Genomic DNA, 22989 nt, shown 5'->3' with positions numbered 1-22989 from the left:
GCGCATGTCATTTTAAGCTGTGATTTTATGTGAAAATGGAAAAATCAAAGTCTAGCAGAAACCAAAAAATGTGTTTTATTCGTTTTTCTACACAGTTGATTACACAAAGGAAGTATACCAATAAGATGACAATGTCCCAAATACTGTTACACTGCTAATATCACAATCTTAGGCTGCTCGAATCTGCTATAGCCACTAGCAATAATCAGGGTCTTGGCATGAGGGATTCCCCTGTCAGCGTTGTGTGTTGAGGGGGGAATCGTGCAAATTTCTTCGGGTTGAAGGAAAGAAATACACACCATCTATGGCTGGATGCATTGGTTTTCTATATTTTATATGTTTTTTTTTCCTTTATTTTCGTCTGGTGATCTTTTTTTTATTAAGTATTTTTATCCACTTCACCTCTGGTAGCTTTTACCCCCTTAATGACCAGGCCATTTTCTGCGATTCGGCACTGCTTTGCCTTAACTGACAATTGCGCGATCGTACGATGTTGTACCCAAATACAATTTATGTCCTTTTTCTCCCACAAAAAGAGCTTTCTTTTGGTGGTATTTGATCACCTCTGCGATTTTTAGATTTTGCGCTATAAACAAAAAAAAAAAAAAAGCAACAATTTTGAAAAAAAAAAAAATAATATTTTTTTCATTTCTGCTATAAAAAATATTCCCAATAAATTTTTTATCATTTTAGGCCAATTTGTATTCCGCTACATATTTTGGTAAAAACAAAAAAAAAAAAACGTAAATTAATTGGTTTGCGCAAAAGTTATAGCGTTTCCAAACAACGGAATAGATTTATAGACTTTTTATTAATTTTTTTATTAGTAATGGCGGTGATCAGCGATTTTTATCGGGACTGCGACATTGCGGCAGACAGATTGGACACCTGACATTTTGGATATTTTTTGGGGACCAGTGACAATAAAGTAATCAGTGTTAAATATGCACTGTTACTGTATAAATGACACTGGCAGGGAAGGGGTTAACACTAAGGGTGATCAAGGGGTTAAATGTGTTCCCTTTTGTGCTTACTAACTGTATGAGGGGATGGTTGGACAGAGATTGGCGATTCAGCTAAACTGAATCACATGATCTTCGCTGCCTCTCTGACAGTAGACCCATCTGCTTTGTTTACATAGGCAGACGGCTCTTCTGTCATTCTAGCTGAAGATTGAGGGAGGCTGGCGGTGATCGAGCCCACTCCTCCCGTGGTCTGGCTCCCGCTGTGTCTAATTACAGCAGGAGCAGGGCTCCAGATTCCACGTGCACATAATCTATGCGATTATGCACAGCTGAGCCGTCCTGCCGCAGTAAATCTGAGTGGCAAGTGGTTAAACAGAACAAGCTCTCTTCCAGATGTATCAGTTTACAGGGATAAGAAAAACATTTAACACTGACAGAGGTGATTACAATAATCAGCTTTTATTTATTCATGTAAAACCTTGTTTCCAAAAGTAAAAACGACTGTCACTGTAACTGCTTGTTTAACTGCAGTGTGAGCATTGGAGTTTGGTTTCAATTTGTAAGTCTATCTAAATCTGCTAGCTCGTCTAACAATCCACTGCCCCCAGACTAACATTGTTGCTGTCCAAAGGTGCCCCCTGTGCTCCTTCATTCAGTGGGGACACTCTAAAGACAGGAGGTGTGTTACTAGTCAGATCACCAGGTGGAAACAGAGGGGAAAAAGCCTAAAAAAAAAAAAAGTGCAGCCACCACATCTAATGGCTGGTAAGCTGCAAACAATCACCTTTTCTATCAATATGCATCATTTACAACACAATGCCTATAACTTCTAATTATATCTGTACATGGCTGCAATATTTGCAGCACTGAACAATGCAGTCCCAACCCAGAGAGAAGGCAATTTGCTTTGTGTCCTGTGTTTTAGTTTACAACAATGTGATGCGTTCGTATGCTATGAAAAAAAAAAAAAATTATGGTAGGATGCATTTTTGTGTAGCGCGTTGCAAGGCACTAAACTGCATCGCAACACTTTGCAATGCACATATGTTAACTGAATTTTTTTTTGTGACACTTCAAACAGAGAAAAAAAAAAAAAAAATGCAAAACATGCAATTTGTTGAAACTCCACATCTCACCGCCCTTTCACATCTCACACCAATGGGCTATTTGCCAACTGATTTGTGTCTCTTTGTTGTGATTTGACATACAGATAATGGTCATGGCTCTGGACGCCAAGTGGGTCAGCTTATTTCAAACGCTTAAACACAGGACACCCAGCTGGGACAAAAATAGGCAACCACTCAGATGTAAAATATTTCTTCCTCTCACCTTTCACACTAAACCAGACTTGCTGGACACACACTTAGATGAAAGCATGCATGAATGCTAAAGAGGAAAAGGTCGAGATGTTCACAAGCCAATTACCACAATTGGTAAATCAAACACCTACAATATAAGACATTCATGTAATCAGTTCTACATGCAGGAAATATTAAACCACACTACATCACATGTGCATGACTTCAACTTTACCAAGTTAAATCAATAGTGCAGTAAAATCTCCTCTGAATAAAACTACATCAAGTTATTTTACTATTTTAGCTTACAATCTAATGTGTTTATAATGAGTAAACCTACTGCAGTATTCATTTTAATCCAAAGCATGAAAATGGACCAATCTGCACACTTGCTGCTCTGACAGATGTCGAAGAGGATTTTCCTTACTTTGGCCCCTTTCACACGGGCTTTCAGATCACGTCTGCCTGTCAGTTTTTCAGGCAGACCTGATCGGATGCTCCATGCAACCCACTGGAGCGGCAGATGTCAGCGGAGACATGTCTGCTAACACCCGCTGCTCTCCGATCCGATCCGGTTCGTGAAATCCAGATGGATGGAAACACTATTTGTGATCCGTCTGGAGGATCGGATCGGATGAAAAAAGACAGGTCGTGGATTTGGCAGGTCTGCCTCTGCACAGTGAGCAGAGACGGACCTGTCATCTGCCTGCTCAGTGGGGATCAGCGGATCAATCCCTGCTGAGAAAAAAAACGCCGGGCGTGTGAAAGGACCATAAAGGAGAAATTCACCTTCACTTATTGTGTCTACAGGGCAGCAAATCTCCCCAATGTGATATAAAAAACCAGACAGGGGTTTTTAACCTTTCACTACACCACCTGATCCAGGATTTGGAGTTTTCCTGGGAGGTACTTGGGAGAAGTAGTGACATCGGTGCCTTCAGGAAGCCGGGACTGATACTTCTTGCATTTTTTTTTTTTGTAACATCTTTACTTTTTTTGTTGCAACCAATTTTGTTTGGGCAGTGGGGATTTGACAAGAAAGCAATTCTTCTATTTTTCAAAAAGCAATAATATAATACACATAATCAATAAATGTGGCTCCTGCAGAAAAGAAATGCCTCCACCACTGTGAATGACACGAATGAAGAGAAACAATCACCTGTGAACTCTTAAGAAGCTGACACTTGTGGAGTGTCAATCCCCTACTAGGCTCCCACTGGTTCATCCTGCCAACACACACACTGCATCCGGAAAGTATTCACAGCGCTTCACCTTTTCCACAATTTTTTATGTTACAGCCTTATTTCAAAATTAATTCAATTTATTATTTTCCTATACAAACAATACTCCATAATGAGAATGTGAAAGAAGTTTGTTTGAAATCTTTTCAAATTAAAAATAAAAAAAACAGAAAAAAAATCCCATGTACATTTAGTATTCACAGCCTTTGCTCAATACTTTGTTGAAGCACCTTTGGCACCAATTACAGCCTCAAGTCTTTTTGAGTATGATGCTACAAGCTTGGCACACCTATTTTTGGGCAGTTTCTCCCCTTCTTCTTTGCAGGACTTCTCAAGCTTCATCAGGTTGAATGGGAAGTGTCAGTGCACAGCCATTTTCAGATCTCTCCAGAGATGTTCAAGCAGTTTAAGTCTGGGCCACTCAAGGACATTGACAGAGTTGCCCTGTAGCCAATCCTTTGTTATCTTGGCTGTGTGCTGACGGTCGTTGTCCTGTTGGAAGATGAACCTTCGCCTCAATCTGAGGCCCAGAATACTTTGGAGCTGGTCTTCATCAAGGATGTCTCTGTACATTGCTGCATTCATCTCTCCTGGACCCTGACTAGTCTCCCAGTTCCTGCTGTTAAAAACATTCCCACAGCATGATGCTGCCACCACCATGCTTCACTGTAGGGATGGTATTGGCCAGGTGATGATGGGTGCCTGGTTTCCTCCAGACATGACACCAGAGCATTTTGTTTTTCATGTTTTGAGAGTCCTTCAGGTGCCTTTTGGCAACTTCCAGATGGGCTGCCATGTGCCTTTTACTGAGCAGTGGCTTCCATCTGGCTATTCTACCATACAGGCCTGATTGGTGGAGTGCTGCAGAGATAGTTGTTCCTCTGGAAGGTTATCCTCTCTCCACAGAGAAACGCTGGAGCTCGGTAAGAACTGTGCATACCATTCTATAGATTTTTTTTCAAATGTTATGGCAGTCGATGATTTTGTTTCAATACTGAATTCAAGTTTATATAAATAAATGCAATATTGTAATGTTTTATGTAATACTAAGAATTTCCTATCACGGGGGTAATGCGTTCACAACTATATATATATATATATATTATATATATATATGCGTTAGAGGTAGCATAAAAAAAAATTTGAAAAGATAGTAAAAGTGGAGGCAGCCCTTTGGATTCCAGAATGTTTAAAATGGATGAGATCAGCGGAGAGGTGGGATTCATAAGGTGGAATGTACCCCTGGGGTTTGGAGTAAGGGGTTCCATATTCTCCAATGATAAGTAACATAAGATAGAAAAATTGAGAGTGGGCCAGCAATAATGTATTCATGGATTCCATGGATTTCTGGAATTTGGAGTGCAAATTGTTGAGCGTACTGAATAGTTTCTCATTTATAAGAAAGAAACCCATTCATGCAGCTTTTGACTTCGAGATCTAGTTTGGGCCAGTTACGTTTTTATTTCAAGTAGAATAAAAAAGGTGGAGATTTTAAAACTGTAACATGTACCCAGTTATCTAGAAGAATTTCACTGGTCTGATTCGTTCTGAAGATTTCAGGCAGAGGCTGAACTCAGTACCAATGTATGTCTGCTCTATACTGAATTTACAGGGGGGAGTGAACGGATCTTTAGAAATGCATGCTTTCTTAAACCTTCAAGCTGATCCAGCTGTTTAAAGCATGGAACTCCAGGCTTCTCCTGCATACTTATCTATTAAAGGTAACCAGCATTTTCACAAATTAGCAGCAACATTAGCCTGTTTTGTTTACTTACAGGTGTTCTTTAAATTATCTATGAAAATGGAAAAATAAAAAAAAAAAATTAAAAGTTGTAAAAAATTAAACTATTTGTTACTTTGTTTAGTCACCGTTTCATTATTTGTCTTTGTGTGTATATAATAAACCTCCAGCCAAACAATAAAATGAACACTTGTGAACGGTTTACACTGCCAAAATATCGAATTCTGTTCAGTCATTCTTGTGGTCTTCCGCACTAAATACCCAGTTGGCAATGATGAGTAAAAACTGTACAGATTACTGTGCCATCTTATCCAGTCTAGCCATCACCGTACTGGTGAAGTCCTTCCTACGCTCTCCCCTTTTATAAGCCCAGCTAAAGAGCTCAGTCCAACAACTTGTGACTAATACCGCATTCACACTGAAGCGGCACGACTTCGGGGGCGACCTGTGAAGTCGCGTGCACCGCGACTTCGGCACGACTTGCACGGACTTCAAAGAATGAATGTCTATGCAAGTCGCTCCAGGTCGCCCCGAAGTAGTACAGGAACCTTTTTCTAAGTCAGAGCGACTTGTGTCGCTCCTATTAGAACGGTTACCGTACCACACAACGGACCATGACTTGTCAGGCTGACAAGTCGCCTGACAAGTCATATTAGCGTGAATGGAGACTTAAAATATACTAAGGACATAATTCTATGGGAAATTCTAAACAAATGTAACAATTTCTAACAAACAGCAGTAATAACGTCTTGTACCATGTTAGTCATCAATTAATGCAGAAAGTTGGGAGTTAAAGGGATACTTTTTATTGACCAAGTTATAAAATACGCAAACTTTCTATTGGGTTCCTTCCTGAGGGATTATACAATGCCCAAGGAGTCCTGAAAGCTTGTATCTTACAACTAGCCAATAAAGAAAAACACAGTGCCATATAACACCAGGTGACACCTGAAGAGGGAGCGAGAGGGACACTCTAAAGCTGGATACACACTATACAACGTTTGTTGTTTGATTTCCTTTAGATTAAAGCCCCGTACACACGCACAGATTGTTGGCCGTAAATTGTCGGCCAACGTCCGATTGTAGGCAAATTTTTGGCCGAAAAAAAATCTGGTGTGCATGCTATAAAATTTTTGTTGGCCAACAACAGAACTGCCGATTGTTCCTCAGTCAGTACAGATTTCAGCAGACAAAAATCAGATGAGCAAGACTGGGCATGCTCAGAGAAGAAAAAACACACGGAAAGTCAACCATCACATGACATCACTTCTGAAGTTGGTTTTTGTTGGCCAACAAAAGTCCAGTGCAAGTCTAGAGCACATTTCAACCAACAAACACTGGACAAAAGACGGCCGATCGGTCGGCCAACAATCTGTGCGTGTGTACGGGGCTTTACCTTCAACTATGTAGTGCAAGGGCCTGCCTGATTGCATACAAATTAAAAGGGTTTAGGTTTGACCTCATATTATATTGTTTTGGTAAATCTAAAAAGGAAAAAAAAATCTAAAAAGGAAAATTGTATAGTGTGTATCCAGCTTAAGTCTAACACATACAGTTACTTATGAAAGTTGTATTGAAATCAGATATTTAATAATTACCATTCTTATGGAATATACTCCTTACATCTATCCAGCCCTGCAGGCACTATTTTTTGAAGCACAATTGCCTGATGGTGTATTTACTCAGTCCTTAATCAAGGTGAGCCTTTCCATATGAATGACCTACACTGCATTCAAAAGGTCACATTTAAAGCAGTAGTAAAAGCAGTAAAATATGAAAAAAAAAACTTCCCCCTGTAAGTCAATGTCATAATGTGTTAGTATTCACTAGCACATTATGAAAGACTTACCTTAAACCGAAGCCCACCAGCAGAGTGCTATCACCGCTGATAAGGCTTCACCTGGTCTTCCTCCGGGTTCATGGACTCCAGCCGTTTGAATGGCCAAGACTCAATGTCACTTCTGCACATGTGCATAGAGGCCACATTCGTGACAGCACTCTGAATGGATGGCACACTCCATATGTCATCTATTCAGAGCGCATGAGCAGGGGACATCAACCTGGCTGCAGAAATAGTGAATATCTCCTAAACAATAAGTATAAGTGTGTAGGAGATATACCTTGTACCTAAAGGTAAGCTTTATTATAGGCATACAGTACTTGTAGGTACACCACCATGCAGTGTTTACTACCGCTATAAGCTGGCCATAGATTATGCAATTTTATGGCCGGCAGAACACAACAATCACTCGATTAAAAATAGATCCAACAGGCTGACTGTACTAAAGTCGATCCATGGATAGGTTTCCGTACATTCAGGCTGCCCATGGATGAATCGAATCTAGGGAGGTCCCCGCTGAACCTGCTGAGATTAGATCCATCTATGGCCTGCTTTAGAAGCCATTTTATTCTATTCAACAGTGACACCGCTACTCTGCATAGAAAATATCTTAAAGAGGAAGTAAACCCTCCTCAGGAAGTTGTACATATAGGTAAGCCTATATTAAGGCTTACCTATAGGTACTGTAAATATCTCCTAAACATGCACCGTTTAGGAGATATTTACCTTTAATGCAGCCAGTGACGTCACTGGCGCATGCGCTCTGAAGGAACGGCAGATCGTGCCGTTCCTTCAGAGCCCCGTGCCGTGACCGTCGGCTCCCGCGCGCGTGCGCGGGAGTGACGTCACCGCGGCTCCGGCCAATCAGATGGCCGGATGCCGCGATCCCGGAAGACGGGCGACTATACATGTCGCCCATCATACAGGTAAGCAGACGGCACGGCGGGGGCTCGTTCTAAGGTAAGTATTTCATAATGAGCTAGTATGCGATGCATACTAGCTCATTATGGGTTTCTCTTTCAGGATGTAAAGAAGAGAAATTTTTTTTCTCTCGGTGTACAACCTCTTTAACTAAAAAGCCTGTAAGTGTCTGGTCTGCCTCGGATGTTTGTTTTTTTCTACAAACCTGTTCACCATGATTACACATGTTCTCTTGGCCACATGAGAAGGTGAGCACAGTTCACTCTGGATTATATAAAATCTAGCCACAGACATATACAGTATCTCACAAAAATGAGTACACCCCTCACATTTTTGTAAAAATGTTATTATATCTTTTCATGTGACAACACTGAAGAAATGACACACTGCTACAATGTATTATAAAAGCTTTTACAATAGTGTAAATTTTCTGCCCCTTAAAATAACTCAACACACAGCCATTAATGTCTAAACCGCTGGCAACAAAAGTGAGTAAACTAAGTAAAAATGTCTAAATTGGGCCCAATTAGCCATTTTCCCTCCCCATTGTCATGTGACTCGGTGTTACAAGGTCTCAGGTGTGAATGGGGAGCAGGTGTGTTCAATTTGGTGTTATCGCTCTCACTCACTGGAAGTTCAACATGGCACCTCATGGCAAAGAACTCTGACAATCTGAAAAAAAAAAAGAATTGCTGATCCCCATCAAGATGGCCTAGGCTATAAGATGATTTCCAAGACATTCCAAGAGTCTTCTGGGACCTGTGACAGAAGTGGGCGATCAGAGCAGAAGTGGGAGCGGGTACCTGTCAAAAGTAGGTACCCCCCCCCAAAAATAAAATGACATGCCAAATAAGGCCGGGGAGGGGGGAGAAGTGCTTAAAGTGAAACCCCCCCTTTTAGGTGAAGCTCCACTTTAAGCTTTGAAAAAAAAAAAGCTAGAAGCTGACTGGTTGCCATGCACAGCTGCTTCAGTTTGTCTGCTCCAGCCTTTGTATATTCCCCTCGAGGTTTATGTATTTAAGACTGTTTCTTTACAATCAAATTGACAGTATGTACGTGTGCTTTTGTATGGCACCTTAGCACAAGGGATGATGATAACTGTGCAAGTGTCAGCAAAAGAACACAGACCATCAATGCAGAAAAAGATTAGAAAGACAATTCAACATGAGTCTACCATAACTGTGACAGAAAAATAGATTGTTTAAGAAATAAGGTACTAAATGAAGCACTTTCAACAGTAGTATGCAGATACCCTTTAGGCCCTGTTCACATGGAGCAATGGCATGTACCCTGCGTAGGGCTGTATTTTCTAAACATAGGACTGCACAGGTATTGCATGCATCCCCTTGCCAGCATTCCATTGTTCTCTATTGGGGCACATAGCTGCACGGACACAGCTTCTGTGTCCCAATAAGACATGTGGGTGTCAATGTCCCAAAAAGCACACAGCATGAGTTTAGGGACCCACACCCACATCAAATGGGGACATAGCGGCTGTGTCTACGCAGCTGTTTGCCGCAACAGAGAACATTGGAACACGGGGGATGCATCCAACACCTGTCCATCCCTGTGCCAGAAAACACAGCCCTGTATGGGGCATGATTGTCATCAACCCATGTGAACAAAGACTTATATTGGAGCCGCCCTGTTTGCAACTGAACATTTTTCACAAATGTATCAATGCAAAGAAAAACTTTCAAACAAGATGTAAACTTTGTTTGGATCATTATCTCCCATCTACATAACTTGTCAGCGATAGCTTTCGTACATATAGCAACTGTAGTCCAAATCTTCTGCCCAATCTGTGTATGGCAAGCCCTATCCCAGGTACACACGTGTGCCAAAAATCGGTTGGTTCGCCAGGAACCCGGCTGAATTTCAGCCCGTGTGGACAACTTCTTGTCCGAGAGAAGCTGATCTCACGACTGGCTTCTGTCTAACAGGCATGTTTGAAACCAGCATTGATCAGTGTGTCCTGGTGGAGGGGCTGTCCTCCTGTCAGAACACAACACAGCAGGAGAAATTGCTGTACTAACATCGCTTGTGTTCGTACAGCAATCTGTCAGTTTTTTTTTCATTCAGCCAGATTGGTTAAAAAAAAAAGCGAATAATGTGTACCGGGCTTAAAACTGGCCATACTTGGCTCGAATTTTAGCCAATTTCTGTAAAGCAGCTGAATCTAGAGCTGCAGGTGGCCCTGCCAACACCACCAAGCTCAACAAACTTGAGAAATCGAAAGGGCCTGCTGGAAAAAAGTCAGCCAAACAGTGACTGTATTTGATCAACTTCAGTCATTGTTTAGTTATTCTGAGAGGCGTTGGTGCCGGCTGTCATAATACATTAGCCAGAAGCGGGACATTCGTTTATCCACATTGTTTAGAAAAGATGGGGGCTGTATGGATTTCTCCAACTCACTTTGTAAATATGGTCAACTTTATTCCCCTAAAGCAGGGGTCTACAAACTACAATTCCCATCAAACTACAATGCCCATCATGCCTAATCATGTCTGTGAATGTCAGAGTTTTGCAATGCCTCATGGGATGAGTAGTTCCGCAACAGCTGGAGGGCCGTAGTTTGAGGATCCCTGCCCTAAAGTGACGGTAAAAAAAATATTCTACTCAAGTAAAGTTTCCTAAATAAAAAGGCACTGTCTATTGTTCTCAGCCTCCTCTAAATCCCTTTTTCTTTTGCAGCTCTGATCCAACTTTCTGTCAGAGTGTGGCTAAATTCCTTTTCCATGGCACAGCTGTAAGTAGGAGCAAAGCCACCCTTTTTCTTAATCCCAAAATGGACTATGAGATGTATAATGTGCATAGAGCGGTGTACAGGACCACAACTTATTTGCACTGCTCATTTCCAACCTATGGAAGTGAAAGGGAAAAGGAGAGGTTCGGGAACTCACAAAGAATATTCCTTGGAGACAGGAAAACACGGTAAGGCTCCATGCACACTGGATTAAAAATTGCTGCTACAACAGGAGTGGTGTTGTAGCTCAATGCTACCCTGTGTGTCCATGGACATTAGAACAATAAGGCCCTATGTACACTGCTGCTGATAAACGGACGTTTAGGAGCAGTTGATCGTTTTTTCAGCAGCCCCTGAACTCGCCTCCATGTTATCTTATCTGTCCATGTACACTGAGACTTATAGTTGTTTAGAGGCAGTTGAGCAAAAGCAAAAAATTGCATTCAGGACAGAAGTTCATTTGAAACGCAAAATGCTTTTAACAGAGTGCAAACGCGTCTTTAACGCAGTAAATCGAATCTATAAGCATTTCCTTTATAAGCGTTTTCAATGGGGATACATTTCTGAGCATTTTACAATGTAAAAATGTTCTGGGGGTTTTTTGATCCCTATCTGCCTATTGGATAGTATGGGGTTTGCCACCGTCCCTAGCGTAGTCGTATATAGGGTAGGTACCTCAGGCCTAAAAAGGTATGGGGGACTTTATGGGCAATGTGACAAGAAGTAAGACGAAAATGCAAATAGTAAAAGGGGGGGTTGTTTACTGTATAATTGTCATTTTATATACAGTACAAAACATTATAAGTGAGGGGTTGTAGACCCCTGAGTGTAAGGAGGTGATGAAGTAAAGAAGGAGTGACAATTGTGAAAATAGTGACTTTATATATGGGAAGCTTCTCTCAGAGGCTAGAAGGTTTGCCTCTGTGTTGCGTCCCGACGCGTTTCGGCTCAATCCTGGAGCCTTTTTCAAGGGTTTAAGTCACATTAGTTTCTGTAATGATCATATGAATAAACTTAGTTATCAATTGGTGAATACCATTGGTTGATAAAACAAACTATGGTATTTCCGAAAAACAGTAATACATACATTCTTGTTTTGCCAAGGGTGGTGATGTTGATCCCTTCAAAACAGCGAGAGCGCGAGCCATGTGACCTGCAAAGTATTGACTGGGTTCAATGGGATATATTTGTCTTGGAAGGTAGTATGTGTATTGAATGGGGTTGAACTTACGGACTGTGTCAGAGGTTCTAGGCACCCCTGATAGCTGGATAGAACGTCGGGTGGTCCCATCCGGGTGGTGCTCTGATGTCTGTTGTATTATACTCAAGATTAGAGTTTTGTGTGTCCAGCCTAGAGTAGCGGTATATAATTTGTATTTAGAATTCTAAAAGTGAACATTTCTAAATACAAATTATATACCGCTACTCTAGGCTGGACACACAAAACTCTAATCTTGAGTATAATACAACAGACATCAGAGCACCACCCGGATGGGACCACCCGAAGTTCTATCCAGCTATCAGGGGTGCCTAGAACCTGCGACACAGTCCGTAAGTTCAACCCCATTCAATACACATACTACCTTCCAAGACAAATATATCCCATTGAACCCAGTCAATACTTTGCAGGTCACATGGCTCGCGCTCTCACTGTTTTGAAGGGATCAACATCACCACCCTTGGCAAAACAAGAATGTATGAATTACTGTTTTTCGGAAATACCATAGTTTGTTTTATCAACCAATGGTATTCACCAATTGATAACTAAGATTATTCATATGATCATTACAGAAACTAATGTGACTTAAAGAGGAAGTAAAGTCAAAAAAAAAATCCGAGAAAAAAAAAGCCCTGTAAAGAGAAAGGCATAATGAGCTAGTATGCATCGCATACTAGCTCATTATGTAGTACTTACCTTAAAACGAAGCCCCCGCCGTGCCGCCACCTCAGCGACAGGACGGCGACATGTCCTGCCGTCCCGCTTCCGGGTTCGCGTCCTCCGGCCATCTGATTGGCCGGAGGCGCGATTACATCACTCCCGCGCATGCGCGCGGGAGCCGCTGTTCACGGCACTGAGCTCTGAAGGAACGGCACGGGTGGCCGTTCCCTCAGAGCGCCTGCGCCGATGACGTCATCGGCAGTTTGCGCTGTAAATATCTCCTAAACGGTGCAAGTTTGGGAGATATTTATAGCACCTATAGGTAAGCCTTAATATAGGCTTACCTATAGGTAAAAGCTATACAAGAGGGTTTACAACCTCTTTAAACCCTTGAAAAAGGCTCCAGGATTGAGCCGAAATGCGTCGGGACGCAACACAGAGGCAAACCTTCTAGCCTCTGAGAGAAGCTTCCCATATATAAAGTCACTATTTTCACAATTGTCACTCCTTTACTTCATCACCTCCTTACACTCAGGGGTCTACAACCCCTCACTTATGTTTTGTACTGTATATAAAATGACAATTATACAGTAAACAACCCCCCCTTTTACTATTTGCATTTTCGTCTTACTTCTTGTCACATTGCCCATAAAGTCCCCCATACCTTTTTAGGCCTGAGGTACCTACCCCATATACGACAATGTAAAAATGTTGCTAAATGTAAGCGCTGCTAATCGCACATAAACGCGCCATGTAAACGTGGCAAAACAGACATTTTTAACTCAGTTACTAGCTGTCAAGTTGCAGCGTTCAGTAGAGGTTCTCAAATGTCCTGTGTACATCAAGCCATAGGGTCCTTTCACACGGGCGCTCCTTATGTCCGCAAATAATCCTATTTTTTTGCGGATAATTTGCGGACATAATGTAAGTCTATGGCATTGCGGATGTCAGCGGAATACCATCCGCTGACATCCGATTTTCTTCCTTTCAGGTCTATTCCGTTTTTTGGAACGGAACAGAACCCTATTTTTCCTCCGATCAAAAAACGGAAAGGAAGGAAAATCGGATGTCAGCGGTGTCATCCGCTGACATCCGCAATGCCCATAGACTTACATTATGTCCGCATATCATCCGCAAACGGATGGGATGATATGCAGACATACGGAGCGGATGACACAAATGTCATCCGCTCCGTGAAAAAAAAAAAAAAAGTCCCGCAGCGGAGAAAAACAGCGGAGCGGCCGTGTGAAAGAGGCCTTAGAGGCATATTTTAAGCTCAACGTTGAGAGGCAGGGAAAAAAAAAACCTTCCGGTTTGTGTTTCTGATTGGAGCTTTCTGGCAGAAAAAAAAAAATGCAAAACTCTCCTAAACTATGTACAAAAAAACGCTCTATTTGAGCTTTTTTTTCTGCCAAGGGAATGGTCCTTTTTTTAAGCCTAGTGTGCATGGAGCCTAAGAAATATCTTCATAAATAAAAGCCATTAAGTAGTGAAGGTGTATGGATGGAACATTTTAAAAAAATATGGATATTGTTTGGTGTTACAATCTCCTCTGAAAGCCGGACACTACAGGATAATATGAAAACAGATGCGCTGTGTACAAAGATCCCTCTGCTTGCAATCCACCAAAATGTTAGGCTGGCATATCCAAATTTAAAGTGGTTCTAAAGCCTTAAAGTGTTACTAAACCCACAACAGTAAAATCAGTCTGTATATGCAGTAAAACATGATTGTTATACTCACTGTGGAACCTAAGGGGTTAATCTCTCTGCATTGTGTAAAAAGGCTGTTTGATCCTGTATACACAGATCCTCCTCCTATTGACTCCAGAACATGTCCGGATAAGACAGCGCCTTGGAGTCAGGCTGCACATGTTCAGTTTGGTGTGTATTGCTAGAGAGGTTTTTTTATTTTCTTGGGAGAGTGCATGTGATTAGCACAGGGCCAATCAGCACTGTCCAGACAGAGGGTCAGGAGCCCTGTAGCCTCATAGGACAGCTCAGTGCGGTATGAAAACTCCTCCTACAAACTTCACCAGGAACTGATAGAAGTCCCAAGACTTCAATATACTGCTGATGAGAAAAGGCATTTAGCAGTTTATATATTTACTAAAACTGTTGCATTTCCATGCTCTATGTACTGTGGAAGACCAGATAACGTGAATGCAGGGTCCTGGGTTTAGTAACACTAAGGTTTTTCCCCTTAATCCATATGCATTTAGGTGAAAAAACCTTCTGTGCTGCAGCTCCCCCTCAGCCCCCCCTCTTTTGTTACCCAAGCCAGATCCAGCGAGGTGCACGAGAGCAGCGGCTCTCACCACTGTCTCCCCCTGCTGTCAAACAAATGCTGTGACACAGGAGCGGGGGCTGGGCCGAACTGCCCACTCTGTGTCAATAGACGCAGGGTGGCTCAGGAGCGAGCACGCACAGGTACCCCTATGGAAAGTGGCTTTATGCAGGGGCACCCCCAGAAGGGGAAGATCAGAGCTGCTCTATGCAAAAGCGTTTCACAGCGCAGGTAAGTATTGACATGTTTGTTATTTTAATTTAACAAAAAAAAAAAAAAAAAAAAAACAGATGGTTTAGTAACACTAACAAAAAAAGTTGACCATATAAACAACAATGTAGAAATGATTAGTTCCCATGTGCTGAGCTAAGAACTATATTGTCTCTAAAAGTACTCCAAGGCAGAGAACAGAAGCATTCGATCAAAGAGTCCATAAAACGGAAGATGTAATCTGGTGCCCATGAGGTCTACACTCGGCACACAAGGCCAGAATCATAAGGTTATCTAAACAAGCCGAGTGCTCTGCTAATACCAGGACTGCACTGGCCAGAGCCAGGCTCTGCACATCTGGAATCCACAGGGACACCTGACTGCTGGAATCATCCAGATGGGATCCTGTGGTGCTGTGTGTGGGGGAGGGGCTCATAAAACGATAAATCAGGGCACTAAGTATGCATGAAGGGGTTAGCCTGGAGAGTTCCAAATAAACAGTACTTTGTGCTGGTGGAGCTGGATGATTGCGTTTAATGCATATCTAAGCACCCCCCCCCCCCCCATTCCCCACTTGGAAAGTTAGAGAACACCTCTTAAAGCCAGAGGAGGAATCCATCCTTACCTTAAAGAGGTTGTACACCAAGAAATGTTTTTTTCCTCTTCTTTACAACCTGAAAGAGAAACCCATAATGAGCTAGTATGCATCGCATACTAGCTCATTATGAAATACTTACCTTAGAACGAGCCCCCGCCGTGCCGTCCGCTTACCTGTATGACGGGCGACATGTATAGTCGCCCGTCTTCCGGGATCGCGGCATCCGGCCATCTGATTGGCCGGAGCCGCGGTGACGTCACTCCCGCGCACGCGCGCGGGAGCCGACGGTCACGGCACGGGGCTCTGAAGGAACGGCACGATCTGCCGTTCCTTCAGAGCGCATGCGCCAGTGACGTCACTGGCTGCATTAAAGGTAAATATCTCCTAAACGATAAATGTTTAGGAGATATTTACAGTACCTATAGGTAAGCCTTAATATAGGCTTACCTATAGGTACAACTTCCTGAGGAGGGTTTACTTCCTCTTTAAAGCGAGATTAAACTCAAAAACAAAAAACGGAATATATTGCAGCTTACCAACCACTAGATGTGGTGGCTGCATTTGTTTTTTTCCTCTGTTTTCACCTGGTGATCTGACCAGTTAAACCCTTCCAGTATTATACAGACACCACTCTGGATGTAAGAGCACAGGGTGCACCTCTGGACAGCAGCATTGTCAGTCTGGGGGGGGGAGGGGAGTGTTAGATATTCTAGCAGATTTCGAGACAACAAATTGATGCCAAACTTCAGCTAATACTTTATAAGCAGTTACAGTAAAGTTTTTTTTCTTTTGAAAAGTTTTACATAAAAACAGATCATTGTAAGCACCCCTGGCAGTGTTTAATGGTTTGTCTGAACTCTAATACATTATTCTGGCGAGCTTGAGCTTTTCAGTGCGGCACGGCAAAGTTGGCTTTGCACCAATTTGAACGATTCCATTGCAGAGAATAGGTTGAAACTTGGACCTGTCAAACCGCATGACAAGTTGCACCGGTGTGAGCAGAGGATTAAACTGAAACACTGTAACCTGTTCTCACGGCAACCACTCATAAAAAATAGAATACTGAAAATAAAAAAAAATTTGCATGTCCGGTTCAAGCTTTAAACTTTCTATATCTTGGCATTCCTTATGAATCTACTGTATAACTTATGTGCACATACTGTATATGAAGTCCTAAATAAGGAACTTTAAGTGATTTTAAAGTTGGTTGGTTTTGCACAGTGGCACGGATCCTCCTCTTCTCGGGTCCCTCTTCGCTGCTCCTGGCCCCTCCCGCCTATTGAGTGCCCCCACAGCAAGCAGCTTCCTATGGGGGCACCCGAGCCGAGCTGCAGCTCTGTGTGGTTATTTAGACACACAGCTGCTGTTCAACCCCGCTCCCTCTCTTTTCCGATTGGCTAACTGACTTTGATTGACAGCAGTGGGAGCCAATGGTGCCACTACTGTGCCTCAGCCAATCAGGAGGGAGAGTCCTAGATGGCCAAGGGGCTCCTGGACACCGCTGGAGCAAGATAGAGCTCAGGTAAGTATTAGGAAGGCTGCTGCACACAGAAGGCTTTTTATCCTAATGCATTAAGATAAAAAAAAAAACCTTCTGACTTTACAACTTCTTAAAAATATATTAAAAAAAAAAAAAAAAATCTGCTCAGATATGAGGCACCGTTTTCAGGATTAGGAAACCTGTCCTATGTAACGCCATACGACTGCTATTATAGTTCATGCACAGAGATTGGACAGACAGAAGTAGTTGCAAAAGGGCAGCAGAAAACCCGCAGCAATGAGACAGAAAAAAAAACAAAAAAAAAAAATCGACTTTCTTGAAGAATTAATCATGGTATTAGTTAGTGATTGACAGTGCTTTAGCACACCAAATATCTTCCAGTTGTGGTTTAAATCTACTTTACATCACCCTATGATAACTAAACGACCGAACAAAGCTTTATCCTACTTTGGAGGGCCACAGAGAGGGGCCACAACTGGCTGAACTACCAGGGACAGACATAGTATAGCATCACTGAGACAGGTCTTACTAAAGCGTGGCACAGATATTGTTACCATATGCTAGTAATGAAGGTCATTTATCAACAAAAAAAACTCCAACATCCAGTATAAGCTGAACTTCAGGGATATGAAACCTTTTCCCCTGCAGTTGGGCTGCCCCTGCACTACAAGGGTTAAATGTGCATTTATATCTAGGGGGCCGCAAAAAGTTCCCTCATGTTCACTCCGGACTGTGGCACCAATCGTCACAATTTCTTCTCTCCTACCCTCTGGTGGGCCCACGGCATCAAAAGGTGCGATGAAGAGCCTACAGCTCTGTACTAGACATGAGGATGCCAAGGGACAATCCATTGCTGGAGAGGAGGAGCGCACACATGGCTTTTTTGGCCACTTAGACCTAAATGAGCATTTAACCCTTGCAATGTGGGAGCAGCCATGAAGACATGGGTTCAGGCCATTATTTCCATCATAGCTCCAATATCTCATTTCCACTGATTTGCTCAACAACACTGGCAAAACACGCCCATGTCAAGCCAATGATGTCATGAGCAGCCCCACCCCTTTGTGTACATGCAGCTGTAGCACAGCAAACGCCCTGGATGCAGTTAGGACTCATCTATACTTGCATCAAAGATGGCCTCAGCTCTGAAAAGTGATCTACACCTGAATTACTTATCAGAGGGTAGTCGACAGGCATGGATGAGGCGATAAAGTCACCTTCTAACCACCTGTTTTAACCCTTTTACATTTTACTTGAATGGGTCATGTTCAGCAAGCCTAAGGCCCCTTTCAGATGGGATGGACTCTGTCAAGCAGATCTGTCTGCTCAGCGGGGGAGTGAATCTCTCTACTGATCTCTACTGAGCAGACGGATGACAGCGGTGAGGATACGGACATAGGCCACTGTTCTCTACGAGGAGTTGAGATGGAAACAGACTGTTTGCCTGGTTCCACCTGACTGTCAACCAATCGGATCCACAGGACCGATCCCCTTTCGTCTGTTTTTAGCAGACCGGATCAAATGCTGGTGAGTGTCAGTGGGCACGTCTGCTGGCATCCGCCGATCCGTCTGCTGGTGCGAAGGGGAACTTAGCGTCCGCTCTACACAACAGGGGGAATACCTTTAGTTCCTGCCACAACGTAAAATAACCGCAGCAATTGTATCCGCCTAACCACTGCCTTTGCAGCTTAAGGAGTGGGTAAAACACAGCAGAGCTGCGAGTTTTTACCATCCCACAGCTGAAAGTGTAAATGAGCTGCGGCACTGGGTGGGAGTAAAAGTTTCCTTCCTGATTCAGCCCCCCAAATCTAAGCTCATCCCCAACTCCAAGCCAGTGTAATAGTAATTTCCCACATATTATCAGAAGCAACCAGATCTATAAACACGGAAGAGTCTTGCTATGTCACACCTGTGCTGAAACACAATAATACATGACAAACCATTTCTCATTCTGTTCTATGGCACCTGCTCACATCTATCCCCTTTCCTGCAGTGCAGAATGGTGCGATTTTGGGTGTAGACTTCAACAGAAGCAAATAAAAATACGCATGTACAAGCTTTAATGCAGAAGAGTCTGTAATTCTGTTTTCTTCAACCCCACATCTGTATTCTTATGCCTTTCTCAGGCACTCCTACTGAATTCTGAAAGGGCCAAAAACCACAATGTACTTTTTCGTGCGACAAGCTTCAAGCGAGGGGCGCTCAGGTGTGAATCGGTGGCACTGAATATGATGGCAATCCCAGTGTTAAGTGCTGAAGCATTTCAGGAAACACTCATTAGCTCAGGTGTCTCAGGGGTCCAATAGGAGCAGGCACTTCTTTTAGATCCCATCCACACCGGAGTGATGTGAAAAGCATTTCCAATTGCCCCATAGACAATAATGGGCTTCCTCTGGTCATACAATGTTCCATGAAAAATCTCACAGGTGTGAACACATTCCAAACAACTATTGAATTTCCTCCAAAAATAAAAGAGGAGCTGAAATAACACAAGTCCTTATGCACACTCCCAAATCATTTGCTACAAAACAGACTTTCTATGTGAATGCCAGCCAGGACTCCGTCTGCATGGAGTTTGCATACTCTTCCTGTGCTTGTGTGGAATTCCTCTGGGTATTCCAGTTTCCTCCCACACTCCAAACACATGCTGGTAGGCTAACTGGCTCCTGTCTACGTTGTCCCTAGCATGTGAGGTAGGGAGCTTAGATTGTAAGCTCTTTGTGGGCAGGGACTGATGTGAATGTACAATATGTAAAGTGCTGCGTAAATTGTCAGCGCTATTTAAATACATGCAATACAAAAAAAAAATAAAAAATAATAATCTTTGACATGTTAAAAGGTTAGGTTCACCTTTATGAACATGCATGTATTGTAAATTGCACACCAGAACATTACCACGTCACAAACATCGCAATGCGCAGCCATGTGAATGAGCCCTCAGTGGTGTAGTGGAGCGCACGCCTCAATGGGCGCTTGTGTTCTGTCCAATCAGAGGAGATCTTTATTGTAGCCATGCGACCGTCATATCCAAATCATACTAAATATACCTGTCACTATTTCTAGAACCTCCTCCATATCGCCAACGTACGTCGTCTCTGGCCCCGCACACCTCTCTGTCCCGGCAACGGAGCCCTGGACGTGTGGAGGAGCAGAGATTTGGAATGCAGCCAATAGGGGATTGGGACATTCTGGGGGGTGTAAATGGAGAAGGCTCCTGCCAATCACAGCACAGTGCCCACCTCTACAAATCCATGGATAGAGATATACACCCCCCCCCCTACACATCCACGGATAGAGATATACACCCCCCCCCCCTTACACATCCACGGATAGAGATATACACCCCCCCCCCTTACACATCCACGGATAGAGATATACACCCCCCCCCCTTACACATCCACGGATAGAGATATACACCCCCCCTTACACATCCACGGATAGAGATATACACCCCCCCTTACACATCCACGGATAGAGATATACACCCCCCCTACACATCCACGGATAGAGATATACACCCCCCCTACACATCGACGGATAGAGATATACACCCCCCCTACACATCCACGGATAGAGATATACACCCCCCCCTACACATCCATGGATGGAGATATACACCCCCCCCCCTACACATCCACGGATAGAGATATACACCCCCCCTACACATCCATGGATGGAGATATACACCCCCCCTACACATCCATGGATGGAGATATACACCCCCCCTCCTTACACATCCACGGATGGAGATATACACCCCCCCCTACACATCCACGGATAGAGATATACACCCCCCCTCCTTACACATCCACGGATAGAGATATACACCCCCCCTCCTTACACATCCACGGATAGAGATTTACACCCCCCCTACACATCCACGGATAGAGATATACACCCCCCCTACACATCCACGGATAGAGATATACACCCCCCCTACACATCCACGGATAGAGATATACACCCCCCCCTACACATCCACGGATAGAGATATACACCCCCCCCTACACATCCACGGATAGAGATATACACCCCCCCCACACATCCATGGATGGAGATATACACCCCCCCCCCCTACACATCCACGGATAGAGATATACACCCCCCCTACACATCCATGGATGGAGATATACACCCCCCCTCCTTACACATCCACGGATAGAGATTTACACCCCCCCTACACATCCACGGATAGAGATATACACCCCCCCTACACATCCACGGATAGAGATATACACCCCCCCCCTACACATCCACGGATAGAGATATATACACCCCCCCCACACATCCATGGATGGAGATATACACCCCCCCCCCTACACATCCACGGATAGAGATATACACCCCCCCCCACACATCCATGGATGGAGATATACACCCCCCCCCCTACACATCCATAGATATATATATACACCCCCCCCCCACACATCCATGGATAGACATATACACCCCCCCTACACATCCATGAATAGACATATACACCCCCCCCCTACACATCCATAGAGATATACACCTATACATATCCATTGAGCCTCCACTCTCCATACCCCCATCCCATAACCATGCATGTTCGGCTCCCTCCTCCTTCTCCACACATGGGACCAGCTCTCTCTATACATCCTTATCACACATTCCTCTACACCAAGCACCCGGTATGGTGACCTGACACTTCCAGCGCTGTCCCCCCGCACACATCCCCACTTACCCCTGCCGGACCCCGGGTCACTCCCTCTCCATCCCCTGCTGCCTCTCCGCCCGAAGCGCTGCCCGACCCCCCGGACTACAAGCTGCGCATGCGCTGGAGAGGAGGAGTTGAGGGGAGAACACGATGGTCATATCACGCAGCTGCATCATTGGCGGGCACTGGGGGGGTCTCACTGGTGTGGCACTGAGCGCCATCTTGTGGCTGGCGCTGAGATGTGTAGTGATTTCTTACTGAATCTGTATCACACACACAGATTGCTCTGTCAGGCTTTGAGGAGGATGAAATATGATGGAACTGGGATTTAGCACCCATTGCAGGGGCTAGGTTCACACTTGTGCATTGCAGGAGCACACATTACCACATTACACAAAAACACCCTTTCTCTTTCCTTCATTGAAGGACACAGCTACAGAACCTTCTTGACCATTGGGTTATGTTGCCTCCTACAGGAGTGAGACACTAGGCAGGAAAAACTTTACCTCACCTATGGGGCAGTCCCAGGGGATATACTCCCACTTCCTGCTATAGACATTCAGTTTTTTCTGCATAGTCAGGACTTTGTTCCTTGCTGGGATCTTTGGTCCTAACATTTTTCTTTTTTAACCACTTAAGCCCCGGAAGATTTGGCTGCTCAAAGACCAGGCCCTATTTTGCGATTCGGCACTGCGTGACTTTAACGGACAATTGCGCAGTCGTGCAACGCCGTACCCAAACAAAATTTACATCCTTTTTTTCCCACAAATAGAGCTTTCTATTGGTGATATTTGATCACCTGTGCGATTTTTATTTTTGGCGCTATAAACAAAAAAAGAGCGACAATTCTGAAAAAATAACAATATTTTTCCCATTTCTTTATATGAAATTCTCAAAAAAAAAGTAAATCGTATTTTGATTTGTTTGCGCAAAAGTTATTGTGTTTACTAACTATGGGAAAGATTTATATCATTTTTATTGTTTTTATTTTTTACTAGTAATGGCAGTGATCTGCGATTTTTTTTGCAGGACTGCGACATTGCGGCGGACAGATCGGAGGCCTGACTGACATTTTTGACACTTTT

At 43.6% G+C, this 22989-nt stretch overlaps 1 protein-coding gene across 3 annotated transcripts in view; it reads right to left on the bottom strand.

Annotated features, from left to right (window-relative positions):
- The window catches only part of TLN2 (talin 2), a 477844-nt gene extending 455841 nt beyond the window's left edge, over positions 1 to 22003 (bottom strand). Inside the window, exon 1 of one of the 3 annotated variants that reach the window (XM_082253081.1) lies at positions 21932 to 22003. The gene's annotated coding sequence lies outside the window, so the exon portion shown is untranslated. The remainder of the gene's footprint in view (positions 1 to 21931) is intronic. The other 2 variants (XM_082253079.1, XM_082253080.1) reach the window with 2 other exon arrangements.
- Between the last annotated feature and the right edge of the window lie 986 nt (positions 22004 to 22989).

Source organism: Pelophylax lessonae (assembly GCF_965119305.1).
Source record: "Pelophylax lessonae genome assembly, chromosome: 4".
Classification (NCBI taxonomy): Eukaryota; Metazoa; Chordata; class Amphibia; order Anura; family Ranidae; genus Pelophylax; species Pelophylax lessonae.
This window is presented reverse-complemented; position numbering and strand designations above follow the sequence as displayed.